Source organism: Microtus oregoni, unplaced genomic scaffold, assembly GCF_018167655.1.
Source record: "Microtus oregoni isolate MIOR12 unplaced genomic scaffold, Mior012 000015F_ref0000493, whole genome shotgun sequence".
NCBI classification, from domain to species: domain Eukaryota; kingdom Metazoa; phylum Chordata; class Mammalia; order Rodentia; family Cricetidae; genus Microtus; species Microtus oregoni.
Genome location: NW_024543074.1, coordinates 44,886,553 through 44,904,579, shown reverse-complemented (window position 1 = coordinate 44,904,579; position 18,027 = coordinate 44,886,553). Strand labels below are relative to the sequence as shown.

Genomic DNA, 18,027 nt, shown 5'->3' with positions numbered 1-18,027 from the left:
ATCATCTATTTATTTATTTTGAGACAGGGTCACTCTATATCTCTGATTGTCCTGGAACTCATGGAGATGTGCCTGCCTCTCCAGTGATGGGATTAAAGATATTCACCACCAAGCCTGGCCTTTGAAATTCCACAGCCTGGATTGTGCTGAGTGTATCCCGTTGGTTTCATATAGTATGTTCTTCTGTTCCCTGTATTTTCTATAAATAATAATAAGCTAGATTTAACTCATACTTGAATTTTTATCCTTTTGCTTTTGTGTCATTTTGAGACTGCATTGCATGTAAGCCCAGGCTGACTTGAACTCACTATGTTGCTGAGGATGAATTTGAACCCTAATCTTCTACCTGTGCCTGTTTTCTAGAGTTTTTAATGTATGGAATTACTTTTTATTATCTTATTTTTATATTTTTTTTAAAAATTGAGAGAGTCTCATGTAGTTGTCCCCAAACTGGAGATGTGCCTGGTGCTAGCCTTGAATTTCTTCTTTCTTCTCTCCCCCACCCCCCACCCCAGACAAGGTTTCTCTGTTTAGCCTTGGCTGTCCTGGACTCATTCTATGGACCAGGCTGGCCTCAAACTCACAGAAATCCGTCTATCTCTGCTTCCCAAGTACTATCTATGGTCAAAGTTGTGCACCATCACTGCCTGTGTTGTTTGTTTTTCTGAGTATCACAAAAGTTTATGGCCTTCTTGCAAAATAGAGTGAATTCTTTGATCAGCCAAGTAAAGGTTTTCTGTTTTGTCAACTGAGAAATTTTCCTTTTTTTTTTTTTTTGTCTTGTCTTATATTAAACACTGAAAGGATATTAGGAAGGTGTGAGGGCAGTTCTATGTTTTAGTACAAGGGTCAATGAACCGTGGCCAGTAGACTCAATGTAACCTGTTGCCTATTTTTGTGTAGCCTAAGAGGTAAGAAAGAATGGCTTTTATATTTTTATTTTGTTTTATATTTTTAAATAGTAGCAAAGAGTCAAAAGAATGTTATTTGGGAAGAGAATATTATAGGGAGCTCAAATTTCAGTGTTCATAAATAAGACTGTATTGGAATCCAGTCAACCCATTTGTTTCTGTATTGTCTGTGGCTGGACATAGTTGAAGAACTGACTCTATTGACTGCCAAACCTGACATACTATCTTGCCTTAAAAAAGTTTGATTCTTGCCTTACCAGATCAAATGGACTTTAATGGACATATGGGTTTACTGTAAATTATCAGGTCCCTGGTTTACTGCAGTGGTTGTAGGGAATTTTGTTTTTAGGATATATATGTATGTGTATACAGTGTTTGGATACTCTTTATGCACAAATAATATGCATCATGTAATCTTACATAGTATGTAATATTGAATATAATTTTATCTTATACTGAATAGTGTATATAATGTTTATAACTATATAACATAATAGACATTACTATACCACATATCATATAAAACAGGTAGGGGCTGGGCATGTCTTAGCTGTTGACTGTATTCTTAGGGTAGGGTCATGCTCCACATGTCTGCTTTTAGTACAGCTCTGAGTGGGGATGAAGTCCAGAAAAACTGAGAAGATGGTCAGATCATAATGTTCAATTCACTCTACATTCTACTCTTTTCTTTTCCCTGGGGAATGCCACCACTACCATCACTTTTTCCTATGAATTGTCCCTCATCCCTCTGTTTTACTTTTTTTTTTTTAATATTTATTTATTTATTATATATACAACATTCTGTCTGTGTGTATGCCTGCAGTCCAGAAGAGGGCACCAGACCCCATTACAGATGGTTGTGAGCCACCATGTGGTTGCTGGGAATTGAACTCAGGACCCTTGGAAGAGCAGGCAATGCTCTTAACCTCTGAGCCATCTCTCCAGCCCTCTGTTTTACTTTTTATATCTGACTGGCATCCAAGATTCTATTTCCTTAATATCTTTGAATCTGACTCCTTTTCAAGATTAGGTTAAGTCTTTATTTCTTCTTGGTTTTTGTTTGTTTGTTTGTTTTTTGTTTTGTTGTTCTTCGAGGCAGGATTTTGCTATAGTTTTGGAGCCTGTCTTGGAAGGCTAGCCTTGAACTCACAGAGATCCACCTACCTCTGCCTCCTGAGTACTAGGATTAAAGGTGTTTGCTACCACTGCCCATTTTAAGTCTTTTTTTTTTTTTTTTTTGTTTTTCGAGACAGGGTTTCTCTGTGGTTTTGGAGTCTGTCCTGGAACTAGCTCTTGTAGACCAGGCTGGTCTCGAACTCACAGAGATCTGCCTGCCGCTGCCTCCCGAGTGCTGGGATTAAAGGCGTGCACCACCACCACCGGGCTCCCATTTTAAGTCTTTATTTCTTAACACCCTGTTCTGTTTTTAATAGTTTGTTTTTATCCATGTGATGGTGCTGGAATTTAAACCTAGCTCCTCTGGAAGAGCAGCAGTGCTTTTAACCCCTGAACCATCCCTTCAGCAACTAGTGACATGTTTTTGATGTATGTGGTGTATGTAGGTCTTCTTTTGTAGTTAATAAACTTGAAACAGTTTGTTTCTACAGAGTGTTACAAACTTCAGAAACACAGTCAAGCCCTTAATCATAAGTGAACAAAGTGGAGTTTCACAATTCAGAGGTGAAGTCTCTTTAATATATTAGTGTTTAAGAACTGCCAATTAGCCAGGCATGGTAATGCATGCCTATAATCCCAGTGGATGGAGTCAGAAGGATTATCAATTTAAGGCCAGTTCGAGCTACATGAAACTGTTTCAAAAGAATAAAAACCAGGGCTGGAGAGATGACTCAGAAGTTAAGAGCATTGCCTGCTATTCCAAAGGTCCTGAGTTCAATTTCCAGCAACCACATGGTGGCTCACAACCATCTGTAATGGGGTCTGGTGCCCTCTTCTGGCCTACAGGCATACACACAGACAGAATATTGCATACAAAATAAATAAATAAATAAATATTTTTAAAAAAAGAATAAAAAACAGACCAAGAATTTCCAGCTAAAGCTGGATGTGGAAGTATAAGCTGGAACACTGAAGTAAACTTGAGGTCAGCCTAGATTAGCAAGACTGTCACAATCCCACAATAAACAACCTTAGAAGCTGATGGAATCATAAGATTGGATTCCTGTGAACCAGTTTATAAAGGTTTACTGTTGTTGTTGTTATATTTTGAGACGGGGTTTCTCTGTAACAGCCCTTTCTTTCTTAGAATTTACTTTGTAGACTAGACTGGCCTTGAACTCACAGAGATGCCTGTTTCTGCCTCTGGAGTGTTGAGATTAAAAGTATGTGCTACCATTTGCGGCTAAGGCTTACATTTTTAAAAAAGATTTTATTTATTATGTATACAGTGTTCTGTTTGCATGTTTGCCTGCAGACCAGAATTGGGCACTAAATCTCATTACAGATGGTTGTGAGTCACCGTGTGGTTGCTGGGAATTGAACTCATGATTTCTGGAAGAGCAGTCAGTGCTCTTAATCTCTGAGCCATCTCTCCAGTCCCCATGGCTTACAATTATTAAATCTTTTTTAATGTAGCATTTATGCATTATTGAAGTCAAATTACGAAGGTATGGAACCTGTGGCTGGGAATGTAGTTCAATGATAGATCACTTTTCTATCTCAAACCAAATACTGAAAAGTAATAAAAGTAAATAAGGCTAGGTATAGTGCTATATACTCTTAATCCCAGCATTCAAGAAGAGGCAGAGAAGCTGGGCGGAGGTGGCACATGCCTTTAATTCCAGCACTTGGGAGGCAGAAGGAGGCAGATCTCTGTGAGTTTGAGGCCAGCCTGGTCTACAAGAGCTAGTTCCATCACAGGCTATAAGCTACAGAGAAACCCTGTCTCGAAAAACCAAAAAGAAAAAAAAAAGAAGAGGCAGAGGCAAATGGATTTTTATTATTTCAAGGCCAGTCTGGTCTACAAATTAAATTCTAGGACAGCCAAGACCAAAGACTCTGTCTCAAAATATAAAAACAAAACAAAATAACAAATCAATCCTAAAGGTACATATTTTCATACTTAAATGTTAGTCTAGTTTTTGTAAAACATCATTGTTGCAGGGGGCCTGCTTGTTCGTCCCTGCCACCTGGCTAGCTTAGCCCCAAAATAACCTCACAAAATGTATTAATTAAATTGCTGCTTGGCCCATTAGTTCTAGTCTCTTATTGATTAATTCTTACATCTTAATTTAACCCATTTTTATTGATCTGTGTATCACCATGTGGCGATGGCTTACCAGGTAAAATTCCCAGCCCCTGTCTCTGGCTGATCCATGGCTCTCTCTTACTCTTTCTTCCTTCTAGAATTCAGCTCTGATTCCCCACCTACCCAAGTTCTGCCCTATCAGGCCAAGGCAGTTTCTTTTTTCATTAACCAATACAAGGAACACATAGAAAGAAGGACCTCCTCTACCACGTCATTTCTCACATTGTTATTATTTTTTAAAATATTTATTTATTTATTATGAATACAATATTCTGTTTGTGTGTATGCTAGCAGACCAGAAGAGGGCACCAGACCCCATTACAGATGGTTGTGAGCCACCATGTGGTTGCTGGGAATTGAACTCAGGACCTTTGGAAGAGCAGGCAATGCTCTTAACCTCTGAGCCATCTCTCCAGCCCCACATTGTTATTTTAAACTTGAGTTTGATTTGAGTTTTACAATTAGGTCAGCTATAATGATGAATTAATGGCTATTTTAATATGTATGCTATTTTTTTTTTTAAATCACTGAAGTTAGCACTTAGACTCTGGGATATTTAATTTGTACTGAAATAGTTACATGTCAGCTCAGACCCTGAATGTTCTCATTCATGTCTTTATTTTGCACCTCTGTTTCCCAAACTTACTTTCCAACTACATGTGATCCACATCCATTCCTTCCTCCCTCCTCTTTATGGCTATTCTTTGTCTACAACTCATATAACCCTCTTCTTTCCCCTCCTCTTGTCAGGTTAGCTGCAACAAAATCTTAAGGATGAAAGGTACTTTTAGTTTTTAAATCCTTAGTCTAGTATAATGTATGGCCTGGTATATACACTAAATTGTTATTGAATGAAGAGTGTCAACACTATTTTGTACTTTCAGGTCTAGAGCTGAGGATGTAGCAGACTTGGTAGAGTGCTTAGCTATCACTCCAGCAGCACATAAACCAGTCTTGGTGGTGAATGTCTGTAATCCCAGCATTCCCACAATTTGAAAAGTAAAGGCAGGAGGATCAGAAATTCAAGGCCATCTTTAAGTACAAATCTAGTTTGAAACCAACTTGAACTACATGCAATCCTATTTCAGACAGTCCACATCTATCCATCTATCCATGTATGTGAGTATGCATACATATATATGTTCAGGTACTATGAAGATGCAGCATTTATTTGTATCTGGTGATTTTTTTTTCCCTTTGAGTCGGGATTTCTCTATGTAGCTTTGGAACCTGTCCTGTAACTTGCTCTTTAACCCAGGCTGGCCTTGAACTCACAGAGATTTGCCTGGCTTCTTTTCCTTTTTTTTAAAAAAGAAGATAGAAATCTTTCTACATACCCTAGCTTTCCTGGTACTCACTATATAGGCCAGACTGGGATTAAAGATGCATGCCCAGCAAGCATGGGGGTTTGAATAAAAATAAGTTTATAATTTGTGTTCTTTTATTTTAACCATAGCCTAGGTTAGCTTTCAATTTTCTAGTTGATTGTCCTACATCTGCTTCCCGAGTATTGGGATTACAAGTGGGTGCCATTATACCTAGTTGTATTTTCGTGTGTATAGATACTGGTTTTCCATTAGGTGTGAACTTTGAGAACACAAAGTTTGCATAGTGTTATTGTTAATGCTTTTATTGGATAATAACAATTATAAGAAAAAACTTACCCTCTCAGTTTTATCAAAAATAACCCATCTCTTAGAAAATGGAAAGTTATCTGTGGACAGAAAAGAGTGCCATGATATTCTGAAACCAGCCTTTAATGAGCACACCTGACATACTTTGCCTTGAGGCAGTAATGCTTCAGTCGTGGCCTTTACAAAAATCACAGTTTTTTTGAATTTCTATATGCTAGTCACCGAGTTAAACACTGGAGGGAAGAAAGTAGAAATTGAAACAACAGCCTTGTTTCTTGTTCTCTAGAGCTTATGGTGTGGGAGTGGATTTCTACTAAGGAGATGGAGTAATAGTACAGTAGTTGTAATCGACAGAAGTGCTAAGCGCCAAATGAAATACAAAGAAATGCTTTGAGAATTAAGTGGGCTTTTTCTTTTGCTTTCTTTCTTTCTTTCTTTCTTTCTTTCTTTTTTTGGCTTTCTTTTGTTTTTTGAGACAGGGTTATGTCTTTATCACTGTAGCTTTGGAGTTTGTCCTGGAACTCGCTCTGTAGACCAAGCTGGCCTTAAACTCTTGAACAGAGATCCGTGTGTCTCTGCCTTCCAAGTGCTGGGATTTAAAGGTGTGTGTCACCACTGCCCAGCTTGGAATTAAGTGGTTTTAGTGATACAGAAGTCTTGGAAGGTTTTAGAGGATGTGGGTTTGTGGTGGATATGTTAGAAATGGGAGAATGAAAGACATTCATCTGGGTAACAAGAACAGTCTGAGTACAGACCTGGATCTGAATGTATGTAGGTTATTTTCAGACTCATACATTTTTGTTTGTTTTGTTTTGTTTTTGTTTTATGAGAGTTTCACTGTGTAACCCTTACTGTCCTGGAACTCCTTTTGTTGACCAGGCTGGCCTTGATCTGAGGGAGATCAAGATCTGAGGCTGCTACCACCTGACTGACTTTCAGGCAAGGTCTTAGGTTTAGAACTTGATTGTCCTGCTTCTACCTCCTAAGTGACTGACTGCAGGTATATATGTTACCAAAGTCTCAAATGAGACAGCTTTTTTGTTTTGCTTTGGCTTTTGCCGTCTTGAGACAAGATCCCTCTGTATGTAGCCCTGGCTGATCTGGAATTCTCTAGACTGGCCTTGAACTCATTGAGATTTGCCTGTCTCTGGCTCTCCAGTGCTCAGATTAAATAGAATACCACCATTAAGTATTACTCTGACCTTTTAAAAAAGGTATTTGGATGGTGATGGATAGGATTAAAAGGGTTTATTAGAGAAAAAGAAGTTGAAGTTATTTCAGAGATGGCAAGAACTGGTGAAGATCCAGAAGATAGCAAATTGGGGGAGAGTGTTCTTTGAGAGGAAGAACTAATTTTTTCCTTTTTAAATAGTAGGAAAGAAGAGAATAGGTTCAGATGATGGCATTTTGAGAACTGATATTTAGGTGATAAGAAACTATAGTTCTTTTTCTTTTAAAAGATTTATTTATTTATTATGTATACAACATTCTGCCTCAATGTATGCCCGCATGCCAGAGGAGGGCGCCAGATCTCAGTACAGATGGTTGTGAGCCACCATGTGGTTGCTGGGAACTGAACTCAGGACCTCTGGAAGAGCAGCCAGTGCTCTTAACCACTGAGCCATCTCTCCAGCCCCTTTTTTTGTTTTTCAAGACAGGGTTTCTCTGTAGCTTTTGGAACCTGTCCTGGAACTAGCTCTTGTAGACCAGGCTGGCCTCAAACTCACAGAGATCCTCCTGCCTCTGTCTCCCAAGTGCTGGGATTAAAGGTGTGTGCCACCACTGCCCGGTGTAAAAACTGTAGTTCTAATTTTATTGTTGTTTTGTTTTACAGCACAAGGATTTCTTCATGTAGACCTGGTTGTCCTGGAACTGGCTCTGTAGACCAGGCTAACCTGAACTCAGAGATCTACCTGCTTGTGCCTCCCGTGTGCTGGCATTAAAGGTGTTCGACACCACACCTGGCCCCTGTCTTTTATTTTTAATATTCTGTTTCTTAATCCTTGTCCCACAACAGAAAGTTATTTGTGGAATAAATTAGGAACACAGAAAGTCATAGGACTCAATGGGATACTTTTTGAAATAGGAAAGAGAAAGATTACCACTTTTAGGAAGCTTTGAAAACCTGGTTGAGATTTATTTATGAGTCAGGAAAACAGGAATTTGAGGTGACACAGAAATTTGATTAAGAGGTAGGCATGGTAGTATAAATCTGTTTTCCTAGCACGTGGGAAGTGGAGCCAAGAGGATTTCAGGGTCATCCTGAGCTCTATAGCCATTTGAGCATAGCCTGGATTTCATGAGTCCTTGACTTTTATTTATTTTTTTTTTATTTTTTATTTTTTTGGTTTTTCAAGACAGGGTTTCTCTGTGGCTTTGGAGCCTGTCCTGGAACTAGCTCTTGTAGACCAGGCTGGTCTCGAACTCACAGAGATCCCCCTGCCTCTGCGAGTCCTTGACTTTTTTTTTTTTATAATTTTTTTTTTTTGGTTTTTCGAGACAAGGTTTTTTTTTAAAGTATTTATTTGTTTGTTTATTTATTATGTATACAATATTCTGTCTGTATGCCTGAAGGCCAGAAGAGGGCGCCAGACCTCTTTACAGATGGTTGTGAGCCACCATGTGGTTGCTGGGAATTGAACTCAGGACCTCTGGAAGAGCAGGCAATGCTCTTAACCACTGAGCCATCTCTCCAGCCCCCACTGAGCCATCTCTCCAGCCCGAGTCCTTGACTTTTAAAAGAAAGAAAAAAAAAAGAAGAAAAAGAAAGTTGCTTTTGGTTAAGAAAATAAAAATGTACTGGGCGGTGGTGGCGCACACCTTTAATCCCAGCACTCAACTATACAGTAAAGAGAGATTCAAAGACAAAGAAAATTTCTAAATGGTTTACAGTGTGTTGAAAATATATGCAGACTAAAAGTTAAAGTTCTTAAAGTAAAAAACAAAAATAAGGAAGAAAGAGAGTAGTTGGGTGTGGTAGTACACACCTTTAATCCCAACACTTGGGGGGCAGTGGGAGATTGACCTCTGTGACTTCAAGGTGTGGTAGCACACGCCTTTAATCCTGAATGCCTGGGAGGCAGAGATAGGCGGATCTCTGAGAGTTCAAGGATAGCCTGGTCTGCAGAGTTATTCCAGGTCAAAGATATACAGAGAACCTGACTCAAAGCAAAAAGTTAAAAGTAAAAATAAACAAAATAGAGTTAAAATAAAGCCGTACAAAGATGGAAAATAAACAGAGAATTTTGATACTGTATGCTATTATGCTCTCTTTGAATTGTTTGAATGCTGAGGAAGGAGCAACAGCTGCTAAAAGATATTTGTTTATAAATGCTGCTGAACTAATCCAACATAGATATTTTGAAAATGCCTTGACTTTGAAATTTGGATCTAAGGACATGATGCTTTGGAAAGGAGTTTCTTATTTTGTTTTCACAGAGTGATGTTTGTGAGTTCAAGGCTAGCCTGATCTAAAAAAATAAAGGAAAGAAAAGAAAAATGACAGGCAGGCTAAGGAGATAATTCAGAAAAGTTCACCAGGATTGTGGAAGGCGGAGAGGAGGCTGATCTCTGGGGCTCCTCTGTTCTGTGAGATTCTGGCTCAAAAACTGAGGTGAAAGTGTTTGAATTGACCTCTGACCTCCAGAAGTGCACAGGCACATATTTATATAAATAAATACAACAGTAAAAATGCTATGTAATCCTTATCTTTGTTTTTCTAATTTTTGCTGCGTTTTACATCTGAAGATGAGAGACTAGTGGTAAAGCTCAGTAGTGGATTCTTTACTTAGCATAATTGAAATACTAAGTTAGGTCCCTGGCACTGTGAAAATAAAAGAAACTATAAACTCCATCTTCTCAGCACTGCCTTTTGGACAAGAGCCCTTCTGTACAAAACACTGTCTTGGGACCTGATGTTTTGTTAGTTTGGCTTTGATCTCCAGGTGTGCAGTCTTTGTTTCCTTCTTTGGTAGGAAGCAATCTCTTCACAAGTTCTCATGGGTAGAGAAATCCTGCAAATGAGGCCAAGAGGGGTTTCTGGGTCCATGAGGCTTTGTGCTTTAACTTAGTGCTTTGTGGTAAAGTTAAAGTCAAGTAGCTGTTTGAAATTAATTGAAATATCGGCTTAATTCTCATTTTTTGACTTTTGGAATTTAAACCATTAATAATCTGGTAATTGAATCGCCCTATTTTTAGTAGGAATATTGCTATGAGATAGTAATGGGGGTGGAAGCATAACAGATTCTGAGTTTCACTTGAAAGGGGCATGTTAAGTAACATTTAATCTATGTATGTATGTATGTATGTATCTATCTATCTATCTATCTATCTATCTATCTACAGGGTTTCTCTATATAACCCCAACTGTCATGAAACTGTTTACCATGCCAGCTAAACTCACAGAGTTCCACCTGCTTCTGTCTCCCAAGTACTGGTATTAAAAGGCTGGTACCACTGTGCCTGGCCAGCATATTTTAAAAGAAAAAAAAAATTTAACTTAAAATTTTTAAAATTTGCAAATCTTATGTCATTATTTGTAAACAAAATAGATTATTTCTGAATCATTGGGAATGAATATTTCAATTTTTATTTTTACCATATGCTTTTTGGTTTTTTTTTCAGTTAAAAAAAATATTTTGGGGGCTACAGTGATAGGTCAGGGGTTAAGAACACTGACTACTCTTCCAGAGGACCCAGATTTAATTCCCAGCACCTGCATGGCATCTCTCAACCAACTAGTAATTCTAGTTCCAGAGGATTCAATGCCCTCATCTGCTACACAGAATCCTGTATGTATATGGGCACATAAACTCACATAACCACATACATATACATATAAAAATATGTGTAATTTTGAAATTTTATTCTCTGGTAGTTTCATACATGTACACAAAGTATTTGGTTCATATTTACCCCTGTTGGATTTTTCTTAATTATGGCAAAATACACATAGCATAAAAATTTTATTATTTTAGTCATTTTATGTATACAGTTCATGGTCTATTTACAGCATGTACAACCACCAACACTGCCCTTTTCTAGAACTTTTTCATCATACCAAACAAAAAATTTGAAAGATTATAAAATGATACTTTTCTAGGGCTGGAGAGATGGCACTGACTACTTTTCCAGAGGACTTGGATTCAATTCCCAGCACCCACAAAGGAGCTGTCTGTAGCTCCAAGATCTGGCACCTTCACACAGACATACATACAGGCAAAAATACCAATGCACATAAAATAAAAATAAAATTAATTATCTTTTAAAAATGGCATTTTCCCATTGTTCTTACCTCTTCTGTTTTCTGTGAATTTGTTCATTCTAGGTATCTCATTTATTGGAATTATATAATATGTGACCTTCAGAGTTTAGCTTATTTCACATATGCTAATGTTTTCAGGGATAATCTTAGTTGTAGTATGTAGCAGAATTTCATTCACCTTCATGTCCGAAGAGTATATTTGTTATATTTATATACCACAGTTTTGCTTCTCTGAGTGCTGATGCAACACCTTGTTTCTTTCTTTGGTCTGTTGTGAATGATGCCTCTCTGAATGTTGGTGTTCAAGGATCTGAGTTCCTACTTTCCATTTTTTAGAGTGTATACCTAGAAGTAAAATCATTTGGTAGTTCTCTGTTAAAGGTTTTTAATTTTAAAAAGTTATTAGTTTTTTGTGTACGAATATTTTACATGCATATATGCATATGTAGCACAATCTGTGCCTCACATCCATGGAGGTCAGTCAGAAGAGGGATTGGATCCTATGGACTTGAAGTTAGGACTGGTTGTGATCTGTCATATGAGTTCTGTGACCTGAACCTGGGTCCTCTGCAAGAGTAATTAAATACTCTTAAGCATTGAGCTATCTCTCTTACACCCCTACCTGATATTTAAAGTTTTGTTGTTTTTTAAGATTCTGATTACTTTTATATGTTGGCCTAAATGTATATATGCATCGTGTGTATGCAATGCCTGCGGTGGCAAGAAAAGAGATTAGCTCCCCTGAGATTGGAGTTACAGACAGTTGTTAGCTGCTGTATGGGTGCTGGGAATTGAACCTGGGTCCTCTGGAAGAACAATTAGTGCTCTTAATGGTTGAGCCATCTCTCCCCCACCTATGCTAAAGGTTTTGAGGAATCACTAAACATTTTTTCCATAGTAGCTGCTCCATTTGTGTATCCTCACAGCAATATACAAGGAACATGAGTTCCTCTATATCTTAATCACTGTAGTGATTGGAATGAGAATAGTCCCCATAGACTCACATGTTTGTATGCTTGGTCCCCAGTTGGTGGAACTGTTTGGGAAGGATCAGGATATATAGCCTTATTAGAGAAGGTGTGTCACTGGAGGCGGTTTTTGATGATTCAAATGCCCAAGCCAGTTCCAATTAGCACTCTGCCTCCTGCTTGTGGCTAGAGATATAAGCCCACAACTGCTTCCTCACCCCCATGCCTGCATTCCTGCTACCATGTTTCTCACCTGATGGACTCTAACCTTCTGGAACCATGAATCCATAAATGTTTGCTTTTGTAAGATTTCTTGGTAATGGTGTCTCTTCTCACCATTAGAAAAGTGTGGTTAAGAGCACTTTCTACTTTTCCAGAGGACCCGGGTTCAATTCCCAGCACCCACATGGCAGTTCACAACTGTACGTAACTCCTGTTTCAGGGAATTCAACACCCTCTCACAGACATACTTGTAGGCAAAACACTATACAAATAAATAAATTATTTTTTAAAAAAAACTTTCAAAGGCTGGAGAGATGGCTCAGAGGATAAGAGCACTGGTTACTCTTTCAGAGGACCTGGGTTCAATTCCCAGCAACCACATGGTGGCTCACAACTGTCTGTGACTCCAATACCAGGTGATCTGACACCCTTACACCAATGCACATGAAATAAAATTTAAAAAATTATTTAAAAATTTTCGACAGGCGGTGGTGGCGCACACCTTTAATTCCAGCACTCGGGAGACAGAGGCAGGTGGATCTTTGTGAGTTTGAGGCCAGCCTGGTCTACAAGAGCTAGTTTCAGGATAGGCTCCAAGGCTACAGAGAAACCCTGTCTCGAAAAACCAAAAAACAAACAACAAAAAAAAACTCCCAACTTTCAGTGTATCTTTTTTGTATTACTACAGTAAATGTATTATTAAAGATGAAAAGTTGAGGGAGCTGGAGAGATGGCTCAGAGATTAAGAGTACTGACTGCTCTTCCAGAGGTCCTGAGTTCAATTCCCAGCAACCACATGGTGGCTCACAGGCATCTATAATAAGATTTGGTGCCCTCTTCTGGTATGCAAGCATACATGGAAGGAATGTTGTTTACATAATAAATAAATTAATCTTAAAAAAGATAAAAAGTTGAAATTATAACACATTAGCTATTTAACTATGCTTTGTAGATTTTTGTGTTCTTGTCAACTTGCCACAACTGGACTGTTTATTTATCTCACTCCTACTCCAAATATTATAGCTCCTCCTCCTCCTCCTCCTTCCTCTTCCTCTTTCTCTTTTCCTTCTTCCTCTTCCTCCTCCTCCTTGTTCTTCTTTCTCTTCCTCTTCCTCCTCATTCCCCTCCCCCTCTTCTTCCTCCTCTTCTTCTTCTTGCTTTTAGGAGTGGCAGAATGATTATTTTCTAGTTGCACTAGTCAAGTCTTGATTCAAACAATACTATTATTGAGTTACTTTGGTAGAGAACCATAGAGAAAAAAAATGGCTTAACTTGTATTTCAGTGATGTTTAAAGTGTTCAGTATAAGTTGCCCTTTTTTTTTTTTTTTTTTTGTGGTACAGGGGATCAAAGCTAGCACATGCTGGCCCTCACCACCAGGCTGTATTCTGTTTCTTCAAGATCATAGTGTTAGATTCATTTACCAACAGTTCACAAAAATTCTAACATAATCAAAATTTGAAGAGAAAAAAAATAATGAACCAACAGAAACAATCAGCTACAATAAATGATATCAAAATTGTAAAAAAAAAAAAAGGAAAGTGACTAAGATACATATCTGTTTTCTATATTTCTTTTTTTTTTTTAAGTCCTGAGCTGGATTACACCATGCCCAGTTTAAAATCTTTTTCTTCTTTTTATTTTGTTTTATTTTTTTTAATTAATTTATTTATTTTGTTTACACCATTCTGTCTGCATGAGTGCCTGCAGGCCAGAAGAGGGCACCAGATTTCTTTACAGATGGTTGTGAGCCACCATGTGGTTGCCGGGAATTGAACTCAGGCGCTCTGGAAGAACAATCAGTGTTCTTAACCTCTGAGCCATCTCTCCAGCCCTTTTTCTTCTTTTTAAATTAAAAAAAAAATTATGAATGTACATGTGTACCTGAGTGTGTGTATTGTAAGTTCACTACATGTTACCTATAGAGGCCAGAACAGTGCATTGTAGCCCCAGGAATTGGAGTTATGGGAAGTTGTGAGCTGCCAGATGGATGTGCTGGGAATTTAACTCTGTTCCCCTGCAAGAATAGTAAGTACTCTTAACTACTAAACCATCTTTCCAGCCCCAAATTCTTTCCATTTTAAAGTTGATATTTACTGAACCTCACTAGTTTTGGTATGTTTTGTTTTTGTTTCTGTTAGCTTACAGGGTTTCCTTATTTCCCTTGAATTTTTTTTTTAATTGTATTTCAACACAGGGTTTCTCTGTGTAGCCCTGGTTGTCCTGGAACTCTGTAGAGCAGCCTGGCCTTGAACTCAGAGATCTGCCACCTTCTGTCTCCAGAATGCTGGGATTAAAGGCATGTACCACCACTGCCTGGCTAAGAATGTGTATTCTTTTATTGAAGTGTTGTTTAGTAACCATTAGATTCAGTTGGCTTATATAGTATTCATTCAATATATAAAATTCCGGGAGATTATAATATTTGTTCTCTTTATGACCTTTATTTCTTGAATAGTGTAAGAATATTTAGTGATATAAGACCACAGTTGTTTCTGATAGTTTTAAGTTTAATCAGAAAGGTTTGGGAACCTGAATAGTAATTAAGAGTGGGTTTCATTGGCCTAAAACCCATCAATAATATGAGGGCAGAGGAAGAGGTGACAAATGTTAGCAACCAAGGATTCTCTTTTAAGGTGATAATAATTTCTTCTTTTTCTTCTTCTTCTTCTTCTTCTTCTTTCTTCTTTCTTCTTTCTTCTTTCTTCTTCCTCCTCCTCCTTGACAGGGTTTCTCCGTAGCTTTGGAGCCTGTCCTGGAACTAGCTCTTGTAAACCAAGCTGGTCTCAAACTCAGAGATCTGCCTGCCTCTGCCTCCTGAGTGCTGGGATTAAAGGCGTGCGCCCTCACCACCTGGCAATAATTCCTTTCTTTATAAAGAAAAACAGGTGTTTTTCCTTAATGTTTTTTGACTTATTTTAGTGCTGTTTAATGTATAACATTGAGACATATCTTTTACATTTCTTGACCTTTTAGGGTTTTTGTTTGTGGTGATGGGAATGCAACTCCACAAGCTTTAAGCATGATGAGATGCACTCTGTGATTTCCATCACAGGCTCATCTTTTGGAATTTGAATTTAGGAAATTGGTAGTTAACAAGCCCCTTAGACTCTAAATAGCTTTGTATTTTGGTAGTACCATAATTCAAGAGGCCTAATTGAAACTTGATTGTTAATATAACATTTATTAATCTGTCCAAATGTGCTAAAGGATGTTTTCTTTGGTTTTATCCTCCAACTGCTTTTGATATTCATTAGAGGAAGATTCAAATAATTTGTCAGTTTTATAGAGTGCTAGGCACTAGGGAACCCAAATATATCACAACAGTATTTCTTTTTTTTCCTTCTTTTCTTTCAATGGTTTTTCAAGAGAGGGTTTCTCTGTGTAGCTCTGGCTATTTTGGAACTCCCTCTGTAGACCAGGTTCTCCTCAAACTCATAGAGATTCATCTGCCTCTGTCTCGTGAATGCTGGGATTAAAGGTGTGCACCACTGCCCAATTTGGCAATAGTGTTTCTTTGTATTACTGTAGGTTCTATCTTAGCTACATTAGATAGTAATACACATAAGAAACAACAAGCCATCAGGGCGATGGCTCAGTGGGTAAGTAGCATGTACTGCCAAGTCTGACACTTTAGGATTAATATCTGGAACCCACACAATAGGAGGGAACTGACTCCCATCAATTCTACTCTTACTCCCACATATATACCATGGCATACCTGTACAATAGAACTCAAGAGCACAGACAACACCAAAACAAAACAACAAGCCGTACTCAGGGTTTCACTTCTGTGGAGGTGTTCTTGATCTGCATCTTTGACTTGGGGCAGAAGAAGGCAAAAGTTGATGAATTTTCACTGTGTGACCATATGGTGTCAGATGAGCAATTCTCTTAAGTCCTGGTGACTGCCTGTATTTGTGCCAAGACATGATAAAGTGTTGTGGAAAGGAAGGCTTTCATCTTGCAGTGAAACTCCACACTTTCTATGTCATCCCATTCCACTAGATGTTGTCCTGTGCTGGGGCTGATATGCTCCAAACAGGTATACGTGGTGCCTTTGTGAAGCCCCAGGGCAGTGACACCAAGGTTCACATTGGCCAGGCTGTCATGTCCATTCATACCAAGCTGCAAAATAAGGAACATGTAATTGAGGCTCTGAGTAGAGAGCCAGGTCCCCTGGCTTCCAGAAGATCCACATCCCACAGAAGTGAGGCTTCAAGTTTAATGCAGATGAGCTTGAAGACATGGTCACTGAGAAGCAGCTCATTCCTGATGTCTGTGGGGTCAAATACATCCCCATTTGTGGTTCCCTGGACAAGTGGTGAGCCCTGTGTTCAGTAACAAATCTCACATTTAATCTGGAAAAAAAAAACCAACTTGAATACACATTTCAAACACTTAGAATCTCTATCTCTCTGTCCATTATTGTTGTGAATGTTTTGCCTGTGTATATGTATGTACATTCTGTGCATGTTTGGTGCCTGGGGAGGCCACAAGAGGGTGCCAGATCCCCTGAGCCGGAATTAAGGACATTTGTGAAACATCATGTGGGAATCTTGGACCTCTGTAAGAACAGCAAGTGTTCTTAACCACAGAGCCTTCTCTCCAATACATTCCCAAGAATGTGTTGGTTCTACTGCTCATCTTAAATGATGTGCTTTTTTGGGTCTGATTGACCTTTGTTTTCTTTTTTGTTTTGTTTTTCAAGATAGGGTTCTCTGTGTAACCTTGGTTGTCATGCTCTGGAGACCAAGTTGGTCTCAAATTCAGAGATCTGCCTGCTTCTGTCTCCATATGCTAGGATTAAAGGTGTGTGTTACCATTGCCCACCTTGATTTATATTTCCTTATTTGTTTTAAAATACGTTCCACAAATACATACTAATTTCCCTCTTTGGTTAGTCTGTCTCTGTGTTTATCTCTCTTCCTCTTTGGAACATAACCAACATAGAGGTATAATCTATATTCAGCTTCGGGGAAAGGAGCAGCAGTGGTCCTGATACCACTTACTTAGCATTTTACAGCTTCTTTTATTTATTGTTTATGCAGAGAAAAATCTCTGCTGTTATAAATAAGCCATTCCTCTTGACAATATAGTACTAGTGACAATATAGTATTGTCATAATTGCAGAAATAACATTCCCATTTTCCCTTTGACTCCAGATACTTTTTCCTTTTTTTTTAAATATTTATTTATTTATTATGTATATTCTGTCAATGTGTATGCCTGCAGGCTGGAAGAGGGCACCAGATCTCATTACAGATGGTTGTGAGCCACCATGTGGTTGCCGGGAATTGAACTCAGGACCTTTGGAAGAGCAGGCGATGCTCTTAACCGCTGAGCCATCTCTCCAGCCCCTACTTTTTCCTTTTTAATAGTTTTTACTTACACTTACTAACACATGTTAATTTTAGATTCTATCACTAAAGCCTTAGTTTGTCACTTATCGAGGCATTAATTGAAAATATTAATATATTTAGGGCAGAAATGTCGTTTTTTAGGGAATCTAGAACAACAGCAAAGCTGAGGTCAGACTGCAGTAACGATGGACATCAAGGAAGCTGTGTTTGGGACAAAAAGAAATCAAGATAAGGTAGATGCAAAGTAGAGAAAAGAACTGGACATGGGGTCTGGGTGGTAGATGGAAGTGGGTTATATGCCACCAACGATAGTGTCAGCTAGCATTGTGAGGAGGAAACACTGAAAAATGAGTTTACGTCGTCCTTTCCCTTTGAATATACAAATTTTAACTGACTTTCAGG

General features: G+C 38.4%; 1 protein-coding gene and 1 pseudogene across 2 annotated transcripts in view; both read left to right on the top strand.

Annotated features, from left to right (window-relative positions):
• Window positions 1–18,027, top strand: part of Aff4 (AF4/FMR2 family member 4) — an 86,923-nt gene that overhangs the window by 5,044 nt on the left and 63,852 nt on the right. The window lies entirely within an intron of this gene.
• On the top strand, window positions 15,975–16,590 carry LOC121456366 (annotated as a pseudogene).